The sequence below is a fragment of the Pelobates fuscus genome, chromosome 7, assembly GCF_036172605.1.
Source record: "Pelobates fuscus isolate aPelFus1 chromosome 7, aPelFus1.pri, whole genome shotgun sequence".
NCBI lineage: Eukaryota > Metazoa > Chordata > Amphibia > Anura > Pelobatidae > Pelobates > Pelobates fuscus.
The window spans coordinates 194,435,665-194,462,132 of NC_086323.1; positions in this window are offsets into that span (position 1 = coordinate 194,435,665).

The window sequence follows — 26,468 nt, forward strand, 5'->3', positions numbered from 1 at the left end:
AGTTATTGGGGAAAAAAGTGATTTTTCAACCCGGAGATAATTAAGTTACTATCTTATCAGACTTAATTATCTCCAGGGCTAGGGGAGGGAACTGTGGGTGTGTGTTAAAGTTTTACTGTATATGATTGGTGAATATTTGTCCCTCCCTGAGGGTTGTCCCCATGCATGGGGACTTGCATAAACGCTGTGTGCACCCATTAAAAGCTAGTTCATCTTGTACCCTTCTTCTTGACTTCGGCTGATGATTGGGCATTCGTGTGTTTGACTAAGGGAATCATCTTGTGAGGCTATTAGGATTACTATATGGTTTGTCTATTCTATCAACCGAACGGAGGGCTATATCACTAAGGCTCTGGCGGTTCGGGAGGAAACTACCGAATGAGGTTTAAATATACTTGGTTTCCTTACAATAGATACTCAGTATTATTATACAGAGCGACATGTTTATTATCAGTGTATAGATACTCGGTATCATTATACAGAGCGACATGTTTATTATCAGTGTATAGATACTCGGTATCATTATACAGAGCGACATGTTTATTATCAGTGTATAGATACTCAGTATTATTATACAGGGCGACATGTTTATTATCAGAGTATAGATACTCAATATTATTATTATTAGAGATGTCGCGATTTCCGGTCCGCCCCCTATTCGTCATCATTGAGTGAACTTTGGCCCGGAAGCAGACACATCCTGGGAGGGAGGGTCTGCTGCTGATTGGCTGGAATGTGTCTGCTGACTGTGAGGTTCCGGGTCAAAGTTTACTCAATGATGACGAATAGGGGGCGGACCGGAAACCGCGTTTTTTCATTCGCCGCGAACACACTATTGTTCGCCGGCGGACAGTTCGCGAACGGTTCGGCGGGCAGTTCGCGACATATTGGAAGGCGTAGCCTGAAGTTGTGGGAGGGGTTACCCGGCTATTTAAACTCAGGCCCCCTACACCACAGGGCTGATGCTGCCTGGTTCATGACTACTTCCGGTTCAAAGGTCATCAACACAGACTGCCTAAAACTCCAAACAAGCTGGTCTGGGCCTACTGTGGCTCCCATGACGATCGGACCAAGTTGTTCCCTGCTCCAACAACTCCCATCCTGCTGTTCCAGCCACATGCGGTCAGAGACTCCCACGCTGATTGGTCCAAGTTCTCCCTGCTCCAACAACTCCCATCACGCTGTTCCAGCCGCATGCGGTCAGAGACTCCCAGGACGATCAGACCAAGTTCTCTCTGCTCCAACAACTCCCATCATGCTGTTCCAGCCACATGCAGTAAGAGACTCCCACGATGATTGGACCAAGTTCTCCCTGGTCCAACAACTCCCATCACGCTGTTCCAGCCACATACGGTCAAAGTCTCCCAAGCTGATTGGACAAGTTCTCCCTGCTCCAACAACTCCCATCACGCTGTTCCAGCCACATGCGGTCATTGACTCCCACGCTGATCGGACCAAGTTTTCCCTGCTCCAACAACTCCCATCACGCTGTTCCAGCCACACGCAGTCAGAGACTACTCACCTCCTCTCCAGAACTGGCTGTTCGTTCCCGCTGGCGCTATGAGACCCCTTACCGGCTTATCGGGCCTTTTCCTGGACCAAACCTCCGTGTCCAGCAAGTCTGGGTACTTTCCAGCCACATAGCTGACCTCTCGTTTGTTTCCTGTACCAGTCAAATCCACGAACCGTGAGTCTGCCTGTACGGGCCAAATCCATGAACACACAATTGTTCACACGTTTACGTTTTTACATACCGTCTATTCTGGACTTTTTCCCGTTCAGGACTTAAGTCAGTTCACCTACTCCTGCCTGCTCTTTGTTCCATTCCTATTCGCTAGTTTCTTTTCGTCAAATTTCTACCGAACTAGTCTCCAGTCTATCTCAATTACATGCTTCCATCTTCCATTCCATGCTTCCATCAACGGCCACCACAATCATAGTACCAATTCGTTAGTTTTACACTGTTCCCTGATACATGAAATGTCCAGGTTCTTTAGCCTGCTACTAGTTATCCTTACATGCCCCCTGTAGTTCTGTTGTATTTGCTATGTTTCTTGTTATTATTTACGATTGTGCATGGATATTGTCAGTTTCCCATTACTAATTCAGCTCTGGTAAGCATTTAATATTCACTACATATATAGCTTTACCATCATATATCGCATATGTCTTATTCTATCACTTATGGACCTGGTACTGTTCTGAGGCAGTCATCACGTTCACATTTGTTACCATGTGTTATGGCCAATCTGTATACTTGCTCCCACGATAGGTATATTACTTATTTGGAGGACGATCACCTATTCGCTAAACCTTTTTTGTAACACGCCACACTCCTATGTTCATATGTATCGTCATGTTCCCTGGGACAAACCCTAGTGTACCAGGCTTTACCATACCATCATATGTTCCCCCTGACTCTACGTCAAAATAATGACGTATTATGCACTAAAGGTTATTTACTCATTGCTGCTATATTCTACTCAAGCAAGTTCATCATCCTAACTGACCCTTGTATCACTAAACCTACAGCAACTCCACTCTAACTGTTCTATGTTACATCAGCCAACGCTGGCACGCAATTCCTTTGCCAGGCCGTACACAGGCCCACGCCCGGGGATCCTTAATTCCCCACACATACACCCTCCTTCCCATGCTGGCACGACCATAATTAAATATTCTAAGTCCTACCGGGATAGCTCAAAACTGCCATCATAGCTTGGTATTCCATATCCCCCTATATGTATTTTAGCTAAAGAAGTCACAGGACCAATTAGCGGTCACTCATGACTCTGCCTATCCCCCATTATTGTCGCAGTATTGGTTAAACACTCCCCATGGTCTCTGGTAATGGCCTAGGATCCTCACCCTACTCACTTATAGGGATATTTGATTTATGTCCTATGAATCTTGTACCCACCATCGTAGGGTCAGGATTCTAACAACTATGTCCTCAGGTTACCTATTCATAGACCAGCCTCAAGAACAACCACCCCGATTATACAGGCGTATTTCGTTCACAGTAAGTCAAGCCCAATTCCAGTTCCAACTTGCCTCCCACCATCATTTCCCTTTAGGTTCTCCAATATCTCATTCCTCTGGCAAGGAACCCACATTCTACCCCAAGCAAGGTATGTTTACCCACCTCGCTACTACCCATTACCCGTCCCATTCTCGGATCCGCTATGTCAGCTATCGGCCTGGTACCCAGCTATGCCAGTAACTAGCCTCATCATTATCAGTTCCGTGAGGCCAACACCCATCTTCATCCGCATATGGAGGTACACGCCCCTCGGCCCAACACATAGCTAACGCCTCACATCAACCTCTCCAGGTTACGAGTTAGGGCCTCACCCAGCATGGCCTCTTATATTGACTCTTTTTACAGTCCCCAAGAGGCCAACGTTCTTGCCACACCTTTCAGTGGCCCCTGCCCACTAGTCCAAATCACATGAAGTCAAACCGTTGATATCCACTCTACTTGCCTCCATACATAACATCAATGATGGACTACAGAGACTGGAATCTCCACAGGCACTGATGCACATCCCAGCCACAGGACTCCCAAATCCCTCTCATGGTTATGTTATCCTTTCAAATCCCTCCCTTAGCACATCGGTTTACATTATTACTCCCTCATACTTTGTGTCCCTGACCATACGCAAAGACATCTGGAAAGGTTAATTTAGTCTCCTTACTGATTGCCTCCCACGATGTCTTAGAGTACAAGTCTTACTACTACGATGATCTGTACGTCGTTCTATACACCAGAATCCCAGACTCAATCAGAAACTCACTATCCCAGAATTCATCCTAGCCTTCAGACTTTTGTGATGTAAGTGGCTCTACTTCTCCTCACCATAGAGAAGGTTTGCATCGACAACCTGGAGTTTTACCTCTAAGCACAGCCTTTCTGTCACTCAGTCGACTTCTACATCAAGGTTTCCACACACCAGTTCCACACAGGTCTGGTCACACTCCTGTCTAGTATTCACGAGTGTCAGAACCGTCTGTCTGCATTAATAGACCCCGCAACACAATCACGTTGCTTAAGAAGGTATTCAACCATATTAATTACCCACCCCTAGCCTCAACTCATTGATTTCCTCTAAGGAATTCTCCCAGCACTATGCCAAAGGGGTTGACCAGAGCTTGGGTGGGCAAGACAGACATTTCCTATGCCTCCAAGATTCTACCTATTCAGCCATCCCAAGGGCATGTTCATGGCATTTTATGGAGGGATTGTCATGAATTTCCCACACGTGTAACTTTTAGAGCAAAGAGTAACCCCAAGCTGTTTATCTTATTTGCTTACACACTATGTTGACTAACACTCAATATTAGCGAATGTCCTGCAGTCACCGGTTATCTTAGATAACTTCCTCACGATAGAACGCCCTCACTCCGCTCTGGTTAGTATTCACAAGACGATGGCACTTTTCCTCACTATGGGTTCCACTTTCACAAACTGACCTTCTTAGGCATTCATCTTGACACTAATAAGCTACAGAACATGTCCACCTACAGAGAAGGTACAGCGCATCGGAGTCCTGGGAACCTTTCCTTCTGAAGAACAAGCGGGGAGGGTGGGGGGAGAATGGATCTACAGTCCTACTGGGCACATTGAGGTTTGCCATGAGAATTATTCTGCACATTTATTTCCCGACCGCTGAGTCTTCTTCCCACCGACAGTTGCATTCTGGCACTAGTTGTAAGCAGACCTACACATATGGCTCAGGTTCATACCACATTGGATTGGGGGCCAGGTTATTCCCGCCATTTCTCATCATTTCCCAGTTACATGGACCAATGCATCCGCACACACTGATTTCACAGCCAATTTGGTGACTTTTGGTTCTGAGTTGCCTGGCCAGTTGAGACTCTTAAAAAAATAAATAAAAAAATAATAATAATTTCTATTCCTCGTCAACATTTCTTTGGAATCTGCCCCATAGTGGCCGCCTACAAGGCCTGGGGAGGTATGATCGGATAGGGGCAGTCAAGGGATTTTCTGACAATAGAGCAGCTGGCTATACCCACATTCCATGGCTTAATACTGCACTAACTCGCCTCATGGCATTTGGCAGATTTCTGGATTGAGCTGCCCTCTCTGATTATACATCACAAGCATACAATAGAGATTTCACCTTTACAACAAGTTTACCACCGATTACCATAAAACCAATATTCGTTCACTAGTCACCATTGCGACACTCCTCTCCTTTTTGCCCACACAATTTATAAAATCTCTCTTAACACTACAAAACTTACCTGGCTGGCTACACCATGTCTTAAGTGCCCATCCTAGTACCAAACAGTTCACATCCTCTTGCCATATGTAATACGTAGGGACAATCCTACGGGCAATAAGGTGCCGGTCAAAATGTCAGACCTTTACAGGTTCTCACAGGACCAAATCTCAATATGCCCCTATTTAACTGCAGGGCAAACCACTCACTACAGCTAAATTCATAATGTACCTCAGAACCCTCTTAACTAGGCAGGGACTCAACCCCAATGCCTTTTCTGGACATTCCTCCAGAATCAGGGCAGCATCAGCTGCTTCCAGAAAAATGTCCCTGCTCACACCATAAACATTAGGACGCTGGAAATCCACAGTATAATACTAGATACATACCACAACCAGAGCTAGAGTTGAGTAGGTAAAGCCGTTATGAATCTTGCAACGTAACTATGTGTAATAAGGTATCTTATTCAACTTTTTGCCCTCTTTTATTACAGGCCTACCCGATACGTCGGTTTCGGCACACCACAACCGACTTGCTCATATATCTAACTAATCATGTATACGGCTTTTGTCCCCGACTACAAATTGGAAGGCGTAGCCTGAAGTTGTGGGAGGGGTTACCCGGCTATTTAAACTCAGGCCCCCTACACCACAGGGCTGATGCTGCCTGGTTCATCCCTCCCACCTCTCCCCTTATACATATTACTATTACAGGTGGGCCCTCTTTTATTACAGGCCTACCCGATACGTCGGTTTCGGCACACCACAACCGACTTGCTCATATATCTAACTTATCATGTATACGGCTTTTGTCCCCGACTACAACTCTAATTATTATACAGAGCGACATGTTTATTATCAGCGTATAGATACTCAGTATTATTATACAGAGCGACATGTTTATTATCAGCTTATAGATGCTCTGTATTATTATACAAAGTGACAGGTTTATTATCAGCGTATAGATACTCAGTATTATTATACAGAACAACATGTTTATTATCAGTGTATAGATACTCAGTATTATTATACAGAGCGACTGTCAGGCCTTAAGCCTCCCGATGTCTCCTCATGCTTCCGGGTTTGACGGAGCTTAGCCACACCCCCATTGCCGCGGTCTGCTATTTAATGCGACCGCACCAGCTGATAGACGCTGAATTATTGAAACGCGTACCGCGCCAAACTCACCGGCTCACATACCTCGGTGCGACGACCACTCGCTAATAGACCGGACTGGAGGAATATTCAAGTCCCCAACATCTCTCTTCATCACAGACAACTACCAGCACTCTCGGCAACCATTCACTGGAGCAACCGCCTCTGAGGAGAGCTGGGGACACAATCCCTCTACTTCCAGAAGTTAAGTAAATTACAGTCTCTGAGTTAAGAGCTAACAATGTTAAAGCTTTATTTCAACTTACTAAAGTCTGCTATCAAGTTCTCCAGCAACTGTCAGGGTACCTGTAGTCTCTACCCCTGAGACGGGTAGAGACTTAGACGTTTTTCCATCCAGACGGCATGATTCTCCCATTCCTCGCGGTCCCCTCGCGCATGTAAACGCCGGCAGCGAGAGAACTATGCCTTTTTGTAACGTGACGCTCAATAGTCGACGTCATGACGCTATTCTAGCCCGACCTGTCAGTCAAATCCCGGACACGAATCAGGTCTCGGCGGAGGCGTGATTAGTCTCTAGAACCAGGGTATTTAAGGGAGCTCTCAGCATTTGCTCATTGCCCTGTCGTGGTTCTAGCCAGCCTAGTCACACAGTGCTCTTGTATTCACTTGTCTTTTGGTTCTGACCCGGCTTTGTTATTACTTACCTGTCTTCTCTGTTATCCTTGACCCGGCTTGTCTCTCGCTTACCTGTCTTCTCGTTCCCTCGACCTCGGCTTGTCCCTGACCATTCTATACGTAGTATTACATTAAGTCCGGCCATTCTAAGGTCCGGTATACGTATCTGCTACTCTTTGTACTCTGCGTGTTGGATCCCTGTCCCGATCCTGACAGCAACCCTGCTACAGCTTTCCTCAAATCAAGTATTATTCAAGTTCAGCTGCACCTGTCTTGCTACAGATTATCTTATTTCTCCATACTAAAGTCTTCTATCAAGTTGTTCAGCAAGCCTGCTACAGCATCCCTCAAAACAAGTATTATTTAAGTTATACTGCACCAGTCTTGCTGCTGATAATTCCAATATATATGATCTCTTATAATTTGAACTGTTAACAAGAATAACGGATGCTAATGAATTCTGAACCTTGTCAATGCTAAATGAAACAACCGTTTATTATTATTTAAAGAAACAGTAACTGTAATTCTGGAACTGAAGTCTCAGTTCCATCTAAGTGTCTTAATAAAAGATCAAAGTCCTAACAAATCTGCAGTTGTGTTCCACATCATTTACTGTGAACGTGACAGCGACATGTCTATCAGAGTATAGATACTCAGTATTATTATACAGAGCGACATGTTTATTATCAGCGTATAGATACTCAGTATTATTATACAGAGCGACATGTTTATTATCAGCGTATAGACACTCAGTATTATTATACAGAGCGACATGTTTATTATCAGCGTATAGACACTCAGTATTATTATACAGAGCGACATGTTTATTATCAGTGTATGGATACTCAGTATTATTATACAGAGTAGTGACTACATTATTATGTAGATACTGTGGTGTATCCCAGCAATCCCCTTTAGTGAAGCTTTGCATAAAGCACAGTTTGTCCCTATCCAGCTCCTGTAGTAAGTGTGCAAGGCATGCTGGGATGGATACACCCCCTAGATTTGCTCTCTTCCCAGTGTGTGCATGGAGTTCGGCCATGTTGGTTGTATGTTACAGCAGGAATGTTGATATCAACAAAGGGATCGAACATAATGTGTGACTTGTGATCAATAAATCCTGGCTGATTAATAGACGGTATGTTATTGTAAGTCAGCTATCATCAATCATAACTTTCGCTCGGTATCATTATACAGAGCGAAATGTTTATTATCAGCGTATAGATACTCTGTATTATTATACAGAGCGACATGTTTATTATCAGCGTATAAATACTCAGTATTATTATACAGAGCGACATGTTTATTATCATCGTATAGATACTCAGTATTATTATACAGAGCGATATGTTTATTATCAGCGTATAGATACTCAGTATTATTATACAGAGCGACATGTTTATTATCAGCGTATAGATACTCAGTATTATTATACAGAGCGACATGTTTATTATCATCGTATAGATACTCAGTATTATTATACAGAGCGACATGTTTATTATCAGTGTATAGATACTCAGTATTATTATACAGAGCGACATGTTTATTATCAGTGTATAGATACTCAGTATTATTATACAGAGCGACATGTTTATTATCATCGTATAGATACTCAGTATTATTATACAGAGCGACATGTTTATTATCAGCGTATAGATACTCAGTATTATTATACAGAGCGACATGTTTATTATCAGTGTATAGATACTCAGTATTATTATACAGAGCGACATGTTTATTATCATCGTATAGATACTCAGTATTATTATACAGAGCGACATGTTTATTATCATCGTATAGATACTCAGTATTATTATACAGAGCGACATGTTTATTATCAGTGTATAGATACTCAGTATTATTATACAGAGTGACATGTTTATTATCAGCGTATAGATGCTCAGTATTATTATACAGAGCGACGTGTTTATTATCAGTGTATAGATACTCAGAATTATTATACAGAGCGACATGTTTATTATCATCGTATAGATGCTCAGTATTATTATACAGAGCGACGTGTTTATTATCAGTGTATAGATACTCAGAATTATTGTACAGAGCGACATGTTTATTATCAGTGTATAGATACTCAGTATTATTATACAGAGCGACGTGTTTATTATCAGTGTATAGATATTCAGAATTATTATACAGAGCGACATGTTTATTATCAGCGTATAGATGCTCAGCATTATTATACAGAGCGACGTGTTTATTATCAGCGTATAGATGCTCAGAATTATTATACAGAGCGACATGTTTATTATCAGCGTATAGATGCTCAGTATTATTATACAGAGCGACATGTTTATTATCAGTGTATAGATACTCGGTATTATTATACAGAGCGACATGTTTATTATCAGTGTATAGATACTCAGCATTATTATACAGTCTTGTGACTACATTATTATGTGGATACTGTGGTGAATACCAGCAGTCCCCTCTAGGGGAGCTTTGCATAATGCATAGTTTGTCCCTAACCAGCTCCTGTAGTAAGTGTGCAAGGCATGCTGGGATTGGCACACCCCCTAGATTTGCTCTTTTCCCAGTGAGTGTATGGAGTTCGGCCATGTTGGGTGTATGTTACAGCAGGAATGTGTATATCAACAAAGGGATCGGACATAATATGTGACTTGTGATCAATAAATCCTGGCTGATTAATAGACGGTATGTTATTGTAAGCCAGCTATCATCAAACATAACAGGTACTCGGTATCATTATACAGAGCGACGTGTTTATTATTAGCGTATAGATACTCAGTATTATTATACAGAGCGACATGTTTATTATCAGTGTATAGATACTCAGTATTATTATACAGAGCGACATATTTATTATCAGTGTATAGATACTCAGAATTATTATACAGAGCCACATGTTTATTAGCAGCGTATAGATACTCAGAATTATTATACAGAGCGACATGTTTATTATCAGCGTATAGATGCTCAGTATTATTATACAGAGCGACGTGTTTATTATCAGTGTATAGATACTCAGAATTATTATACAGAGCGACATGTTTATTATCAGCGTATAGATGCTCAGTATTATTATACAGAGCGACGTGTTTATTATCAGTGTATAGATACTCAGAATTATTGTACAGAGCGACATGTTTATTATCAGTGTATAGATACTCAGTATTATTATACAGAGCGACATGTTTATTATCAGCGTATAGATGCTCAGTATTATTATACAGAGCGACGTGTTTATTATCAGTGTATAGATACTCAGAATTATTGTACAGAGCCATATGTTTATTATCAGCGTATAGATACTCACAATTATTATACAGAGCCACATGTTTATTATCAGCGTACAGGGAGTGCAGAATTATTAGGCAAGTTGTATTTTTGAGGATTAATTTTATTATTGAACAACAACCATGTTCTCAATGAACCCAAAAAACTCATTAATATCAAAGCTGAATATTTTTGGAAGTAGTTTTTAGTTATAGCTATTTTAGGGGGATATCTGTGTGTGCAGGTGACTATTACTGTGCATAATTATTAGGCAACTTAACAAAAAACAAATATATACCCATTTCAATTATTTATTTTTACCAGTGAAACCAATATAACATCTCAACATTCACAAATATACATTTCTGACATTCAAAAACATAACAAAAACAAATCAGTGACCAATATAGCCACCTTTCTTTGCAAGGACACTCAAAAGCCTGCCATCCATGGATTCTGTCAGTGTTTTGATCTGTTCACCATCAACATTGCGTGCAGCAGCAACCACAGCCTCCCAGACACTGTTCAGAGAGGTGTACTGTTTTCCCTCCTTGTAAATCTCACATTTGATGATGGACCACAGGTTCTCAATGGGGTTCAGATCAGGTGAACAAGGAGGCCATGTCATTAGATTTTCTTCTTTTATACCCTTTCTTGCCAGACACGCTGTGGAGTACTTGGACGCATGTGATGGAGCATTGTCCTGCATGAAAATCATGTTTTTCTTGAAGGATGCAGACTTCTTCCTGTACCACTGCTTGAAGAAGGTGTCTTCCAGAAACTGGGAGTTGAGCTTGACTCCATCCTCAACCCGAAAAGGCCCCACAAGCTCATCTTTGATGATACCAGCCCAAACCAGTACTCCACCTCCACCTTGCTGGCGTCTGAGTCGGACTGGAGCTCTCTGCCCTTTACCAATCCATCCATCTGGCCCATCAAGACTCACTCTCATTTCATCAGTCCATAAAACCTTAGAAAAATCAGTCTTGAGATATTTCTTGGCCCAGTCTTGACGTTTCAGCTTGTGTGTCTTGTTCAGTGATGGTCGTCTTTCAGCCTTTCTTACCTTGGCCATGTCTCTGAGTATTGCACACCTTGTGCTTTTGGGCACTCCAGTGATGTTGCAGCTTTGAAATATGGCCAAACTGGTGGCAAGTTGCATCTTGGCAGCTGCACGCTTGACTTTTCTCAGTTCATGGGCAGTTATTTTGCACCTTGGTTTCTCCACACGCTTCTTGCAACCCTGTTGACTATTTTGAATGAAACGCTTGATTGTTCGATGATCACGCTTCAGAAGCTTTGCAATTTTAAGAGTGCTGCATCCCTCTGCAAGATATCTCACTATTTTTGACTTTTCTGAGCCTGTCAAGTCCTTCTTTTGACCCATTTTGCCAAAGGAAAGGAAGTTGCCTAATAATTATGCACACCTGATATAGGGTGTTGATGTCATTTGACCACACCCCTTCTCATTACAGAGATGCACATCACCTAATATGCTTAATTGGTAGTAGGCTTTCGAGCCTATACAGCTTGGAGTAAGACAACATGCATAAAGAGGATGATGTGGTCAAAATACTCATTTGCCTAATAATTCTGCACACAGTGTATAGATACTCAGAATTATTATACAGAGTGACATGTTTATTAGCAGCGTATAGATACTCAGAATTATTATACAGAGCGACATGTTTATCATCAGTGTATATATACTAAGTATTATTATACAGAGTGTCATGTTTATCAGTGTATAGATACTCAGTATTATTATACAGAGCAACATGTTTATTATCAGTGTATAGATACTCAGTATTATTATACAGCGACATGTTTATTATCAGTGTATAGATACTCAGTATTATCATACAGAGCAACATGTTTATTATCAGTGTATAGATACTCAGTATTATTATACAGAGCGACATGTTTATTATCAGCATTTAGATACTCAGTATTATTATACATAGCGGCATGTTTATTATCAGTGTATAGATACTCAGTATTATTATACAGAGCGACATGTTTATTATCAGTGTATAGATACTCAGTATTATTATACAGAGCGACATGTTTATTATCATCGTATAGATACTCAGTATTATTATACAGAGCGACATGTTTATTATCAGTGTATAGATACTCAGTATTATTATACAGAGCGACATGTTTATTATCAGTGTATAGATACTCAGTATTATTATACAGAGCGACATGTTTATTATCAGCGTATAGATACTCAGTATTATTATACAGAGCGACATGTTTATTATCAGCGTATAGATACTCAGTATTATTATACAGAGCGACATGTTTATTATCAGTGTATAGATACTCTGTATTATTATACAGAGCGACATGTTTATTATCAGCGTATAGATGCTCAGTATTATTATACAGAGCGACATGTTTATTATCAGTGTATAGATACTCAGAATTATTATACAGAGCCACATGTTTATTATCAGCGTATAGATACTCAGTATTATTATACAGAGCAACATGTTTATTATCAGCGTATAGATACTCGGTATTATTATTATACAGCGACATGTTTATTATCAGTGTATAGATACTCAGTATTATTATACAGCGACATGTTTATTATCAGTGTATAGATACTCAGCATTATTATACAGAGTGACATGTTTATTATCAGCGTATAAATACTCAGTATTATTATACAGTCTTGTGACTACATTATTATGTGGCTACTGTGGTGAATACCAGCAGTCCCCTCTAGGGGAGCTTTGCATAATGCATAGTTTGTCCCTAACCAGCTCCTGTAGTAAGTGTGCAAGGCATGCTGGGATTGGCACACCCCCTAGATTTGCTCTTTTCCCAGTGTGTGCATGGAGTTCGGCCATGTTGGGTGTATGTTACAGCAGGAATGTGTATATCAACAAAGGGATCGGACATAATATGTGACTTGTGATCAATAAATCCTGGCTGATTAATAGACGGTATGTTATTGTAAGTCAGCTATCATCAATCATAACAGGTACTCGGTATCATTATACAGAGCGACATGCTTATTATCAGCGTATAGATACTCAGTATTATTATACAGAGCTACATGTTTATTATCAGCGTATAGATACTCAGTATTATTATACAGAGCAACATGTTTATTATCAGCGTATAGATACTCAGTATTATTATACAGAGCGACATGTTTATTATCAGTGTATAGATACTCGGTATTATTATACAGCGACATGTTTATTATCAGTGTATAGATACTCAGCATTATTATACAGTCTTGTGACTACATTATTATGTGGATACTGTGGTGAATACCAGCAGTCCCCTCTAGGGGAGCTTTGCATAATGCATAGTTTGTCCCTAACCAGCTCCTGTAGTAAGTGTGCAAGGCATGCTGGGATTGGCACACCCCCTAGATTTGCTCTTTTCCCAGTGAGTGCATGGAGTTCGGCCATGTTGGGTGTATGTTACAGCAGGAATGTGTATATCAACAAAGGGATCGGACATAATATGTGACTTGTGATCAATAAATCCTGGCTGATTAATAGACGGTATGTTATTGTAAGCCAGCTATCACAAACATAACAGGTACTCGGTATCATTATACAGAGCGACGTGTTTATTATTAGCGTATAGATACTCAGTATTATTATACAGAGCGACATGTTTATTATCAGTGTATAGATACTCAGAATTATTATACAGAGCCACATGTTTATTAGCAGCGTATAGATACTCAGAATTATTATACAGAGCGACATGTTTATCATCAGCGTATATATACTCAGTATTATTATACAGAGCGACATGTTTATTATCAGCGTATAGATACTCAGTATTATTATACAGAGCGACATGTTTATTATCAGTGTATAGATACTCAGTATTATTATACAGAGCGACATGTTTATTATTGATACCGGAGAAACTGACGGAAGCCAAGCACAGAGAGATGGACACAGGTTTCTTCAGGAAGGAAGAGATTCTTTATTGGATCACCGATCGGGACTCAGAGGGACTAACGTCACCAAAATACAACAAGTTCTGAGCCCCGGACAATAGTGCAGGCTCCTTATATAGGCACACAACTCCTCCCATATTAAGCTCCACCCGCACATTCTCTTGACCAATCAACACAAATAAGAATTAACTTCCTGTTTGACCGCATGGCCTGTCCAGCACAATGGAGGAGGGGAATACTATATCCTGTATTCTTGCACATGCTCAGTACACTACTGATCGTATCTTGCCTCGTGCACCCAACTGATCGATACGTCAGCATATGCACGTACACATGCCACGTGGTAATCTCGGCCTACTAAATTTATTTTTACCGAGATTCCACCACATTATCACTGTATAGATACTCAGCATTATTATACAGTCTTGTGACTACATTATTATGTGGATACTGTGGTGAATACCAGCAGTCTCCTCTAGGGGAGTTTTGCACAATGCACAGTTTGTTCCTAACCAGCTCCTGTAGTAAGTGTGCAAGGCATGCTGGGATGGATACACCCCCTAGATTTGCTCTCTTCCCAGTGTGTGTATGGAGTTCGGCCATGTTGGGTGTATGTTACAGCAGGAATGTGGATATCAACAAAGGGATCGAACATATGTGACTTGTGATCAATAAATCCTGGCTGATTAATAGACAGTATGTTATTGTAAATGGAAAGAATCCCAGGCACTCACTGTGATTGTTCTTCAAGCAGATTTATTGCAATGTTTCGACCTCAATGAGGTCTTTTTCAAGCTTGAAAAAGACCTCATTGAGGTCGAAACGTTGCAATAAATCTGCTTGAAGAACAATCACAGTGAGTGCCTGGGATTCTTTCCATTTGTATATATTTCTTGGGGCCTTTTTTTGCTGACCCATGATCAGTAGCACCCTGTGTTTAATTGATGTGACTGAGTGCGACCCTATTCCCCTTTTTTAGTATGTTATTGTAAGTCAGCTATCATCAAACATAACAGGTACTCGGAATCATTATACAGAGCGACATGTTTATTATCAGGGTATAGATACTCAGTATTATTATACAGAGCGACATGTTTATTATCAGTGTATAGATACTCAGTATTATTATACAGAGCGACATGTTTATTATCAGTGTATAGATACCCAGTATTATACAGAGCGACATGCTTATTATCTGCGTATAGATACTCAGTATTATTATGCAGAGCAATATGTTTATCTGCGTATAGATACTCAGTATTATACAGAGCGACATGTTTATTATCAGTGTATAGATATTCATGAGTACTATACATAGCAACATGTTTATCAGTGCATAGATACTTACAGGTGATACTCAAATAATTAGAATATCGTGCAAAAGTTCATTTATTTCAGAAATGCAACGTAAAAGGGGAAACTAATATATTAGATAGACGCATTACATGCAAAGCAAGATAGAAGAAGACTTGATTTGTCATAAGTCCATTGATTATGGCTTACAGCTCATGAAACCCCAAATCCACAATCTCAGTAAATTAGAATATTGTGAAAAGGTGCGATATTCTAGACTCAGTGTCCCACTCTAATCAGCTAAGTAAGCCATAACACCTGCAAAGGGTTTCTGAGCCTTTAAAAGGTCTCTGTCTGGTTCAGTAGGAATCACAATCATGGGGAAGACTGCTGACCTGACAATTGTGCAGAAAACCATCATTGACACCCTCCGTAAGGAGGGAAAGACTCCAAAGGTAATTGCGAAGGAAGTTTGATGTTCTCAAAGTGCTGTATCAAGTACATTTAATAGAAAGTTATGTGAAGGGAAAAGTGTGGAAGAAAAAGGTGCACAAGCAGCAGGGATGACCGCAGCCTGGAGAGGATTGTCAGGAAAAGGCCATTCAAATGTGTTGGGGACTTTCACAAGGAGTGGACTGAGGTTGGAGTCAGTGCATCAAGAGCCACCACACACAGACGGATCTTGGACATGGGCATCAGATGTCGTATTCCTTTTGTCAAGTCGCTCCTGAACAACAAACAATGTCAGAAGCGTCTTACCTGGGCTAAAGAAAAGCAGACATGGTCTGTTGCTCAGTTGTCCAAAGTCCTCTTTTCTGATGAGAGCAACTTTTGCATCTCATTTGGAAACCAAGGACCCAGAGTCTGGAGGAAGAATGGAGAGGCACACACTGCAAGATGCTTGAAGTCCAGTGTGAAGTTTCCACAGTCTGTGTTGATTTGGGGAGCCATGTCATCTGCTGGTGTTGGTCCACTGTGCTTCATTAAGTCCAGGCCTGGACTAACCTGACCTGAACCCCATAGAGAATCTATGGGGCATTGCCAAGAGAAAGATGAGACATGAGACCGAACAATGCAGAAGAGCTGAAGGCCGCTATTGAAGCATCCTGGTCTTACATAACACCTCAGCAGTGCCACAGGTTGATAGCTTCCGTACCACGCTGCATTGAGGCAGTAATTGCTGCAAAAGGGGCCCAAACCAAGTACTGAGTCCATATGCATGCTTATACTTTTCAGAGGTCCGACATTATTCTATGTGTACACATTATTTTATTGATCGCATGTAATATTCTAATTTACCGAGATTGTGAATTTGGGGTTTTCATGAGCTGTAAGCCATAATCATCGCACTTATGACAAATCACGGCTTGAACTATCTTGCTTTGCATGTAATGCGTCTATCTTATATATTAGTTTCCCTTTTACGTTGCATTACTGAAATACATAAACTTGTGCACGATATTCTAATTTTTCAAGTATCACCTGTTTGTTGTTTCCCAGATCGGGGCTATCAGGAGATATAACTTTTGTGGGGTTATGTTAGTTTTGGGGATACTTTCGGGTTACCTGTAAATTGTGTTCTTTTTCATCTAGAGATAATTGAGTTAGTACAGTATCTTTCTCAATTATCTCTCAGGTAGAAGGGAGGGATTATGTGATTATAATGGGAGTGCCATACATCTGAACATCACTGTCATTGGTCTATGTTTGTATCTTGTAAGTTCCCCACAAGGTTCATTTGGGAGTACTCCTTACATGGGGAATTGCATAAAAGGCCAGTGTGGCACCATTAAAATTAATTTCCTTGCTTACCCTCACCATAGAGTCTCATCTCATGATTGTAGGGACCAGCTGTACATGCTATAATCACCCATCTCTTGTAAGAGCTATACTATCCTGGGAAATCGGAAAGCATCACTCTGGACAGGGGGAAAGAATGTCTCAGGCGACGAAACCTCTCATACTCTTGGGGTAGCCGCAACAGTAGATCTGCATAGTCTTAAATGTGTGATATCTAGTATTATAGGGTAGTTATATGGCACACTTGTTTATATCACAGACGCTCATGTTGGTTGGAGCAACAGTTTGCACTTTTTTCACATCAAGCACTTTATATATGTCATCACTTTTCATGCACTGTACAACTATCCTTACTTATGATCCATGGCTGCGTTCCCCAGCCTTGACTATTTTCACATTTAAGATTTTTTTCATATTTGCGAATAAGGTATATTCACCATTAGAGTTGAGCGAACCCGAACTTTAGGTTGGTACCGAACATTAAGTTTTTTGGATCCGGACCCGAACATGGACATTTCAGTGTATGTTCGAGTTCGGCAATATAATGGCGCAATTTGAAAAGCTGCAGGGCAGCCATTCAACAAGCGTTTGACGCGTGTGCCCTTAGAAGCCATCACAGCCATGCCTACTAATGGCATGGCTGTGATTGGCCAGTGCAGCATGTGACACAGCTAGTCGGGGCATGTCTATTAAACAGTTAAACCGCCCCCCCCCGCCCGAGCCCGCACTTGTGACGGGCTTGTAATCTCAAGGGGAGGCCTATTGCCCCCCTCGCCCCCACCCCTGAGCGGCGGGTGGGGCCCCAAATAATAATTGAGGAGGGACCTAATTTCCTCCACCAGGCCCCCACCCCTGAGCAGTGTGTGGGGGCCCTAAATAATTGGGGAGGGACCTAATTTCCTCCCCCTGAGCGGTGGGTGGGGGCCCTAAATAATTGGAGAGGGACCTAATTTCCTCTCCCTGGCCCCCACCCCTGAGTGGTGGGGACCATAAAGATAATGAGGGGGGCCAACTGTCCCCCCCCCGGCCCCCACCCCTGAGCGGTGGGTGGGGGCCATAAAGACCATGAGGGGGGGCCTACTGTCCTCTCCCACCCCTACTTCCCCCCCCCCTTCAAAGGTGACTAGGGGTCCTCAAGCCCCTAGTCACCCATCCCCCCTGCCAAATAAAATCTATCCCCTGTAAAATGACACAGAGCACTCTGATTGGATGGATTTTAAGCCCACCAATCAGAGTGTTATGAGTCAAATTACACAGCGTGGGAAAATTCCAAAGAACTTTCCCACGCTGAGTAAAATGACAAAGACCACTCTGATTGGCTTTAACCAACCAATCAGAGTGCTCTTAGCCTAATTGCAGGGCGGGGAAAGGCTTTATAAGCCTTCCCTGCCCTGCAGAGCTCAGTCTGCGTGGAGCCCTTCATGGGTGAAGATGGATTAATTTTTTTAGCGTCAAGTTTTTTTTTTTTTTTGCGCTGTTTTTTTATTTTATTCTAAGTTCAACGGTATTATGATTTTTTATTTGGCCTTTTTTGGGCTGAAAATGTAAGAAAGAAGACATCAAATGGTAAGTTTTATTTTTATTTACAGGTTAGTTATTTTATTCCCCCCTCACTATTTTTAGGGTGAGGGGGGTAGGTAGGGGATATATTTTATTTGGGTGGGGGGGATGGGTGACTAGGGGTTTGGGGACCCCTAGTCTCCTTTGAAGGGAGGGGGGTTTGTCTTAGGGCCCCCACCCGCCGCACAGGGGAGGGGGCTGAGGGGAGTACAGTAAGTACCCCCCCTCACTGTTATGTAGGGCCCCTACCTACCGCGCAGGGGTGGGGGCCACGGGGGAGGCCAGTAGGTTCCCCCCCCTTCGTTATCTTTATGGGCCCCACCAGCCAAGCTTTATGGCTTTTTCATTCGTTATTCCGTCTCTCTGTTTCCATTGACCTCGGCTCGTGTTTTGACTATCCCTTTTTGCATAACCCGACCATTCTAAGGATCGTTATTGCAATTCTCTCTTCTCTGTCCTGTCTGCGAAGCCACAGTACACGTTCAGAGGTCTTATTGAGTCCATGCCTATATGACACAGCTGTTTTGGCAGCATGAGGAGGACTTACAAGATATTAGGCACATGGTTTTAATGTTGTAGCTGACAAGTGTATTTTGTATGGCAGTGTACTATAACATTATACATCTGAAGGCCATAAAATAAGTTCAAATGTTTCCAAGAGACCTGCAATTATAATTTCAGTACCCCTAATATAGTCCATTCATATCTTGCTCTATTAATTATTTGCTGGTAAATGGGCATGCAATAAGGGCCAGATTAAGAGCTCATTGGACCTGGTGTTGACCATTATGATGGGACTAAATACAAAATGTTAATGACAGAAAATACTAACAGTCATATCCCAAGCATCATGTATCTGGCGGAGGTGGTGGTGTAGGGAAACTCACAGAATGCAGCTATATGAAAACACATACATCTCTCGCTTTCATCTCTCAATTAAATCCTTACCCCCTAACAGCAGGTTCTGTGAAGCAGAATGCCAGTGGGTGGGGTAAAAAGGTGGACCACTTACGCGAGTCACGTAACTAAAGTGGCAAACATGCCCAAAAAGGACTCTGCCTTAAGAATTAGGTTAGCCAGGTGTGAATCATGTATGCTGGCCAACAAAGGGCATACTATGCAAACCGCACCCTGAGCTTGGCATAAATGCGTCTAATGATGCACTTGCTCCATGCTTCCTAAGGATTGTCTACTAGCACTCACTTGTCCACTCCTCTCCTTACCTTCTTACTAGCATGCAGAAGCTTCTGTTTTACAGTCTGTAATATAGGAAAGGTGTATGTAGTGAGTGTAGAAGAAAGGGAACATGCCACAGTGTTAGAGAGACGGAAGCAGCATTTGTATAGTGTGCAAAGTCAGCTCTACCATAAATAATTTCATTGTCAGCCAATCCACACAAGTTCTTTTCCCCTACATTCCTCTTGTTCCCATACATAAGCAAAAGCATGTGAAGAGTAGTGGGAAAAAAAAAACAATGGGCATGGACCTTGAACTGCAGCTCCATAAGCCCCAGAAGCTCTCTAATTAGGCAATTTAGGCAGCTGATTGGCTGGGGATTGCTAGACACCTCCGGGTGCAAGGCCCTTCCCGTCTGGCCAGAAATCCAACCTTCAGTCTGCAGCTCTGCTGGGTGTGAGCTGCAGACTGAAGTGTCTCGCAATCCCCAGCAAATTATAGTGCTGCCGCAGTTTACCACGGCAACGCTCTGACTTCTGGAGATTGCAAGACTCCTATCACATGGTCTGCAGCTCACACCCGATGGAGCTGCAGTCCAGATAGGGAGCCCACTGGACCACCAGGGAGCCAGGACACTGGACCACCTGGGCAAAAAGTATTTCTCTCGCAACTGCCACCTGTCACCCCCTACTCCTCTCACTCTGCCACCTACTCCTTCACTAACTGCCACCTATTACCCCTACTATCCTCACTGGCACCTGTAACCCCCTACTCCCCACTGCCATCTTTCACCCCCTACTCCCCTCACTTCTATCTTTCACTGCCATCTTTTAATCCTGTCACACTCCCCTCCCCCCACCCTGTAACTCGAACCATTTCACAGTTGCCCTCCCTTATTCTGTCCCACTAGCCCCCCAACCCTGTCTCATTCACCCCTTAGCCCTGTCACACAAAGGCCACAAGGCAGCCCCCCCATACACAAAACACTACAACTAGCTACTGTGGTGGAAGCTCGGTAGAAATTAAATTTAGTAGGCTGAGATTTCCACGTGGCATATGTGTATGTTGGTGTATCAGTTAGTCAGTTACACGTAGCTAAGATACAATCAACAGTGTACTGAGCAAGTGCAGGAATGCAGGAACTGAAAACACTTCCCCTCCTCCATTGTTCTGGGTGAGCCATGTGGTCTAACAGGTAAGGGTAGTTAGGCTTTGTTCAGCTGATTGGGTAAAGAGTATATGTGGGTAGAGTTAACTATAGGAGGAGCTATAGGTCTATATCATGCATCTACACTGTTGTTCGGGACTCAGATCTTGTTGTATTTTGGTGACATTAGTCCCTCTGAGTCCCGGTCGGTGAATCGAATAAAGATCTCTTCCTTCCTGAAGAAACCTGTGTCCACTTCTCTGTGCTTGGCTTCCGTCAGTTTCTCCGGTATCATTTGGTGCAATTGGCCGGGAAGCTCATCGTTCAACGGTAGCTGAGAAGCAGAGGCGTGAGACGGTGTATCTTTGCCCACGCTCCCTACGGCTGCACCCCTGAACTTCTGCGTGGACCTCCTTTCGTCTCGGCGCCACTGGTCTGTTGTCCAGGAGATCATCGGCCTCTACGTAGTAAGTGCTGGGGTGCCCTAACGGAAAGAGATCGTAGGAGAGCCCATGGCTTGTGCCTATATTGTGGAGAAAGAGGGCATTTCATTTCTTTCTGCCCAATTTGTCCACCCAAGCAAAGACCCCTTCTATTGAGTGCCCTACGTACCCAACCAGTCGTCTCAGAAACTTCGTCTAGACGCTGCCAAGGTTTTTGCCAGTCATGTCCCCGTTATGTGACACAGAAGGGTACGCAAACTATGCTGTATGACTTTCCCAGTGCTCCTGAGAAATCTGAACCTCCGCCGGTAGAGACTTTTGTTAAAGCTGGTACTATCATCCCTTCTTGTCAACCTAAAGAGGAGTTACTTACCGTCTGTAATGGTGACGTACAGAGGGAGAAAGGTTCAGAGAAGAAGACTCCTGGGATCAAGTTACCTGCCACTTGCATTGTATCCATTGCCAGTCCTAACCTCTCTCCAGTAGTACCTGAAAATGCTAATTGTTCGGGGAAGAACGATCCTCCTTCTGGCTGTACCTATGCCTCTAATGGGACTCTAGTCCGGAAGGAGGACCTGCAAACATTTGAGAAGGCCCTAATAGCTATGTCCTCCAATCCTGCTGGCAAAACCAAAAACAAGAAGTCAAAGAAGTGACCTCCTGGGCCGTACTTGTTTTTTCATTACTTGTTTTTTCTCGCCTGGAGGCGTCTTTGAGGAGGGGGTAATGTCAGGATTCGAACCTGGGACCTTGGCAGCTCTGGTGCTTTGGCTTACCTCTGAGCCATCTCTCCGCTTCTGTTTCCTGTATCTAGCCCTGTCTAGTATTTAGTACTGAAGCTGGACATTTGTTGGAACATCTCCTGTCACTCATGTTACACCTGAGCCTGATGTCTCGTTAGCCAGGTATATAACACTGCCTCTCCCAGAAGGCAGTGTCAGTTCCTTGACTCTGGTGATCATTCTACTGTTTCCTGTTCTCCAGTTTGTTATTGACCTCTGGCTTGGTACACCGATTATCCTGACTTCTGGCTTCCTTTGACCCTTGGCTTCCCACGACTATTCTCCTAGTTTATTGTTCCTGTACTGCGTTTTGGATTTACCCTGCACAGCCCCCGTGCACCGACTCACAGGTCAGGTGAATTCTTGCCTGATCACCTTGGCCTGTGTTTTCTTGCAAGGGTGAGCATACTTCTCTGCCTGCCGGACTCCCACACCCAGGTAAGCCCTGACATAAAACTAATGAACGGCATGTGTTAGAAAATGAATTTAGCCAAACAGCGAGATTCATGTATCAAAACAGCCGAATAGAACGGAGAAGAAACGAGGAGCAAATGGCGTCAGAGTACAGGGGAAGACAGGGGAGGGAAAGAGACTGAAAGGAGGTAAAGCAAACAGAGAAAAAAGGTAATTAGCTCACAGAGGAGGTCTGGGACCCTGGGAGGCAATAAATATATACATATGTAGAAATAAGCAACCTAAATAAAAACGGAAAATCTTTGGAAAGAAAACATTGAATAATATAGAACATATCAACAGAGAATAAACAATGGAATAATAAAAGGCAAATATTAAAACCAAGATAAATAAATCACAGGATAATAAAATAATCTGAGAGACAAAATGTGAGCTGTTACTTATCTTTGGAGCAGCAAAGAAAGCGGGAAATGGAAGGGAAGCGCTGCCTATTATACTGGGACCTGAGAGGGGAGGGGCCTATGTTACTGTATGTTCATTGTTTTTTTTCACTTTGTTTATATCCTTTGCTGCTATTGGTGGACAGTAAAGAAAGGGATATGCAATATGAGCCTCCGTGTCTTGTGATAAAATCTAGGTTTTATCCTATCAAAACTTTTGTCTCATATATAATCAAAACATATGTATGTCCAGGCTTTACAAAATATAGTAATCCATTATCAGTCATGACATTAAAATCTCATTCTCATTTTTATTTATTTTTTATTATTTCTTTATTTTTGTTTGTGCATGAATTAACAATCTGGCTTACTACTCCACAATAGCTGTAGGAAGCCTTTCAACAATAGAACACAATTTACGGTGTAAGTCATTTCAGGTGAGAGATTTTGGCAAGACATAGTATAGGGTACAAGCTTTTCTAATCGTCTATGACAGTAGTACGTGTTGAAGATCGTGCTGAAATCACATTCTAAGTCGAGTAACATTTCTTAGGTTAGGTCCCTGGGTGTCTGATTAAGATGATCAAGAGACCCAGGCTGGTCATTTGTGATAGATAGCTAAGATGAGAGACAGAACTGCAGAAACCCGATTAGCATGTTTCAAGGATATAGTTACGCCTCGTAGACCTAGTGGTCTAACCGACCAGAGTATCCAGGCTACAAACATTTTCATCTTTGCACTGTACATTTAAGTGCTGTATGAATGTTTTGGTTGAACTTATCTGTTGATGTATAGTGTGTGCCTTGTTAACTTCGTGGAATGGTCATCATGTTACTTTTTTCAGTAGTCTAGATACAGGTGCCCCTATCTTTTTTTATTTTTATTTTTTATTATAATTTCAGTTAAGATTGTTTCGTAGGTAGTGTACCCAGGGGTCCCATATAGATGTGTATATGTGATATTGTTTGAGATTGTTTCCATAGGGCCGGGATAAGTTGGTTCGCTGCTGTGATGAGGTGGAATAGAAGTGTTTTTTCGTGTTTTTGTATTCCCGAGGGTGGGAGGAAAAATAGGTACGTGTCTGGGTGTAACGGAATGTTTCTCCGGAGAATCTGGTATATCACACCCGAGATTCGCGGCCAGTATTTGCGGATCTCTGGGCATGTCCACCATATGTGTGTAGTTGTACTGTTGGTTTGCTGGCATCTCCAGCATCGATCTGCTGTTGTGGGGAAGAGATGGTGTAGCTTCGATGGTGTGTAGTGCCATCTGGCTATCCTTTTATAGTTGCTTTCCTGAGCTATAGTGTTTCTAGAGGTTTTATGTATTTGTCTGAAGATCTTTTTCCATTTATTTCTGGATATCTCCAGCTTTAGTTCCCTTTCCCATTTTGTGGTAAATGTTGGTAATTGGTGAGTGTGTGTTGCTTGGATAGTAGTGTACATTAGTGATATGTGTTTCTTTTTTAGATCCTGGTTGGAGCAATGTTGTTCGAATGCGGTTTGTGTTCTGTTTTTTCCCCTGTGTTAGTGGTCCTGAATGTATGAAGTGTGTTAGTTGGTTGTATTGGAGCTTTTGTATCGCATTTGGTGATTCAATGAGGTTCTGTAGTGGTTTGACCCGTTGTTCCCCAGTCTCTAGTAGGTCTCCCAGCGAAAGGTAAGCTTTTTTTTTGGAAGGGTTTCAGCACCTTGCCGTCTACCCCTGGTTGGAAGAGCGGATTATGTGTGATCGGGTAGAGTGGGGATGAGTAAGGTGATATTTGTGTGTTTGGTTTGAGGGTCGCCCAAGTGCGCAAGGTGGGAGTGAAAAACAGTGGGAGTGGAAACAGTAGTGTTTGTCCCGTTTTGTGCCATGGGATCGTGTAAATGGGTGCTCTGAAGAACGTGTTCTCGATGGTCACCCATTGTTTTGTGGTATGGGTACATGACCAATCATATATTCTAGTCAGGTGAACTGCTTTATAATATCTGTCTATATCAGATAGGCCGAGGCCTCCTTCTTTCGATCTTGTGAGGAGTGTGTATGCTAGTCGAGGGCTTTTGTGAGACCAGATGAAGGTCGTGAATATTTTGCGCACCGCGCTAAACCATGTCTTTGGTATTGTTATGGGAAGTACTTGTAGCATATATAAGATCCTGGGTAGGACATTCATTTTAAGGATGTTTAGCCTGCAGAACCATCCAAATTGGGGTTTATTCCAGGATGTAAGATCTGCGTGAATGGTTTTTAGTAGGTTTGGGAAGTTGCTGTCAAATAGGTGTGACGTATACCTGGTGATGTGTATTCCTAAGTATTTTATGTTGTGTGGGGCCCACGTAAATAGGTAATCGCGTTTCAATGTTGTTGTGGTGTGTGCATGTATGTGGAATGGGAGGATTTCGCATTTACTGAGATTTGCTTTGAAGTTGGATATTTTACTATAGGTGTTCATTTCTTCCATTAGGTGTGGGAGTGAGGCTAGCGGGTTTGAGATTGAGAAAAGCATATCGTCCGCAAATGCGGTTATTTTGTGTTCGTGTTTTCCCACCTGTATGCCTTTTGATGTTGGCGTTGTCTCGGATTCCCTGAAGGAATGGTTCTAGGATAATTACAAAGAGGAGGGGGGAGAGAGGACATGCCTGCCTCGTACCGTTCGATATTGGCATGCAATCAGAGAGTTGTCCGTTAATACTAATGTTGGCTGTGGGGTTTGAATATAGTGCTTTTATACATTTTTGACAATTAGGTCCGAAGCCTAGTGATTGGAGCGTGTATATCATTAAGGTCCAGTCTACTCTGTCGAAGGCTTTTACTCTGTTACTAAGTGGGAGATGTTCCCTTTATTGTCCCTTATGGAGGGTATGAAAGTGTTTTCTCTTTGTTTTTTAAGTGCGTTGGCCAGCAAGCGCCCGCTCTTCCCTCCCTGTGCGTGATATAGGCTTCATGTCTTTGCTATTGCATACTTTGTGCGTACGTTTAAAATGGTGTTGAGTTCTGTTCGTTTCTCTAAGAGTTTTTTGTAGTTTGATAGTGTGTTGTCCTGGGTATGGACTTCTTCTAACTCTCTAATTTCTTTGGTTAGTCATGTAACTTGTGCCTCGCATTGTTTTTTGTGTCGGGAGGCTATTTGTATGATTGTTCCTCTAATAGAACTTTTATGGGCTTCCCTTATGATTGGGTATGGTGTGTCTGCCTT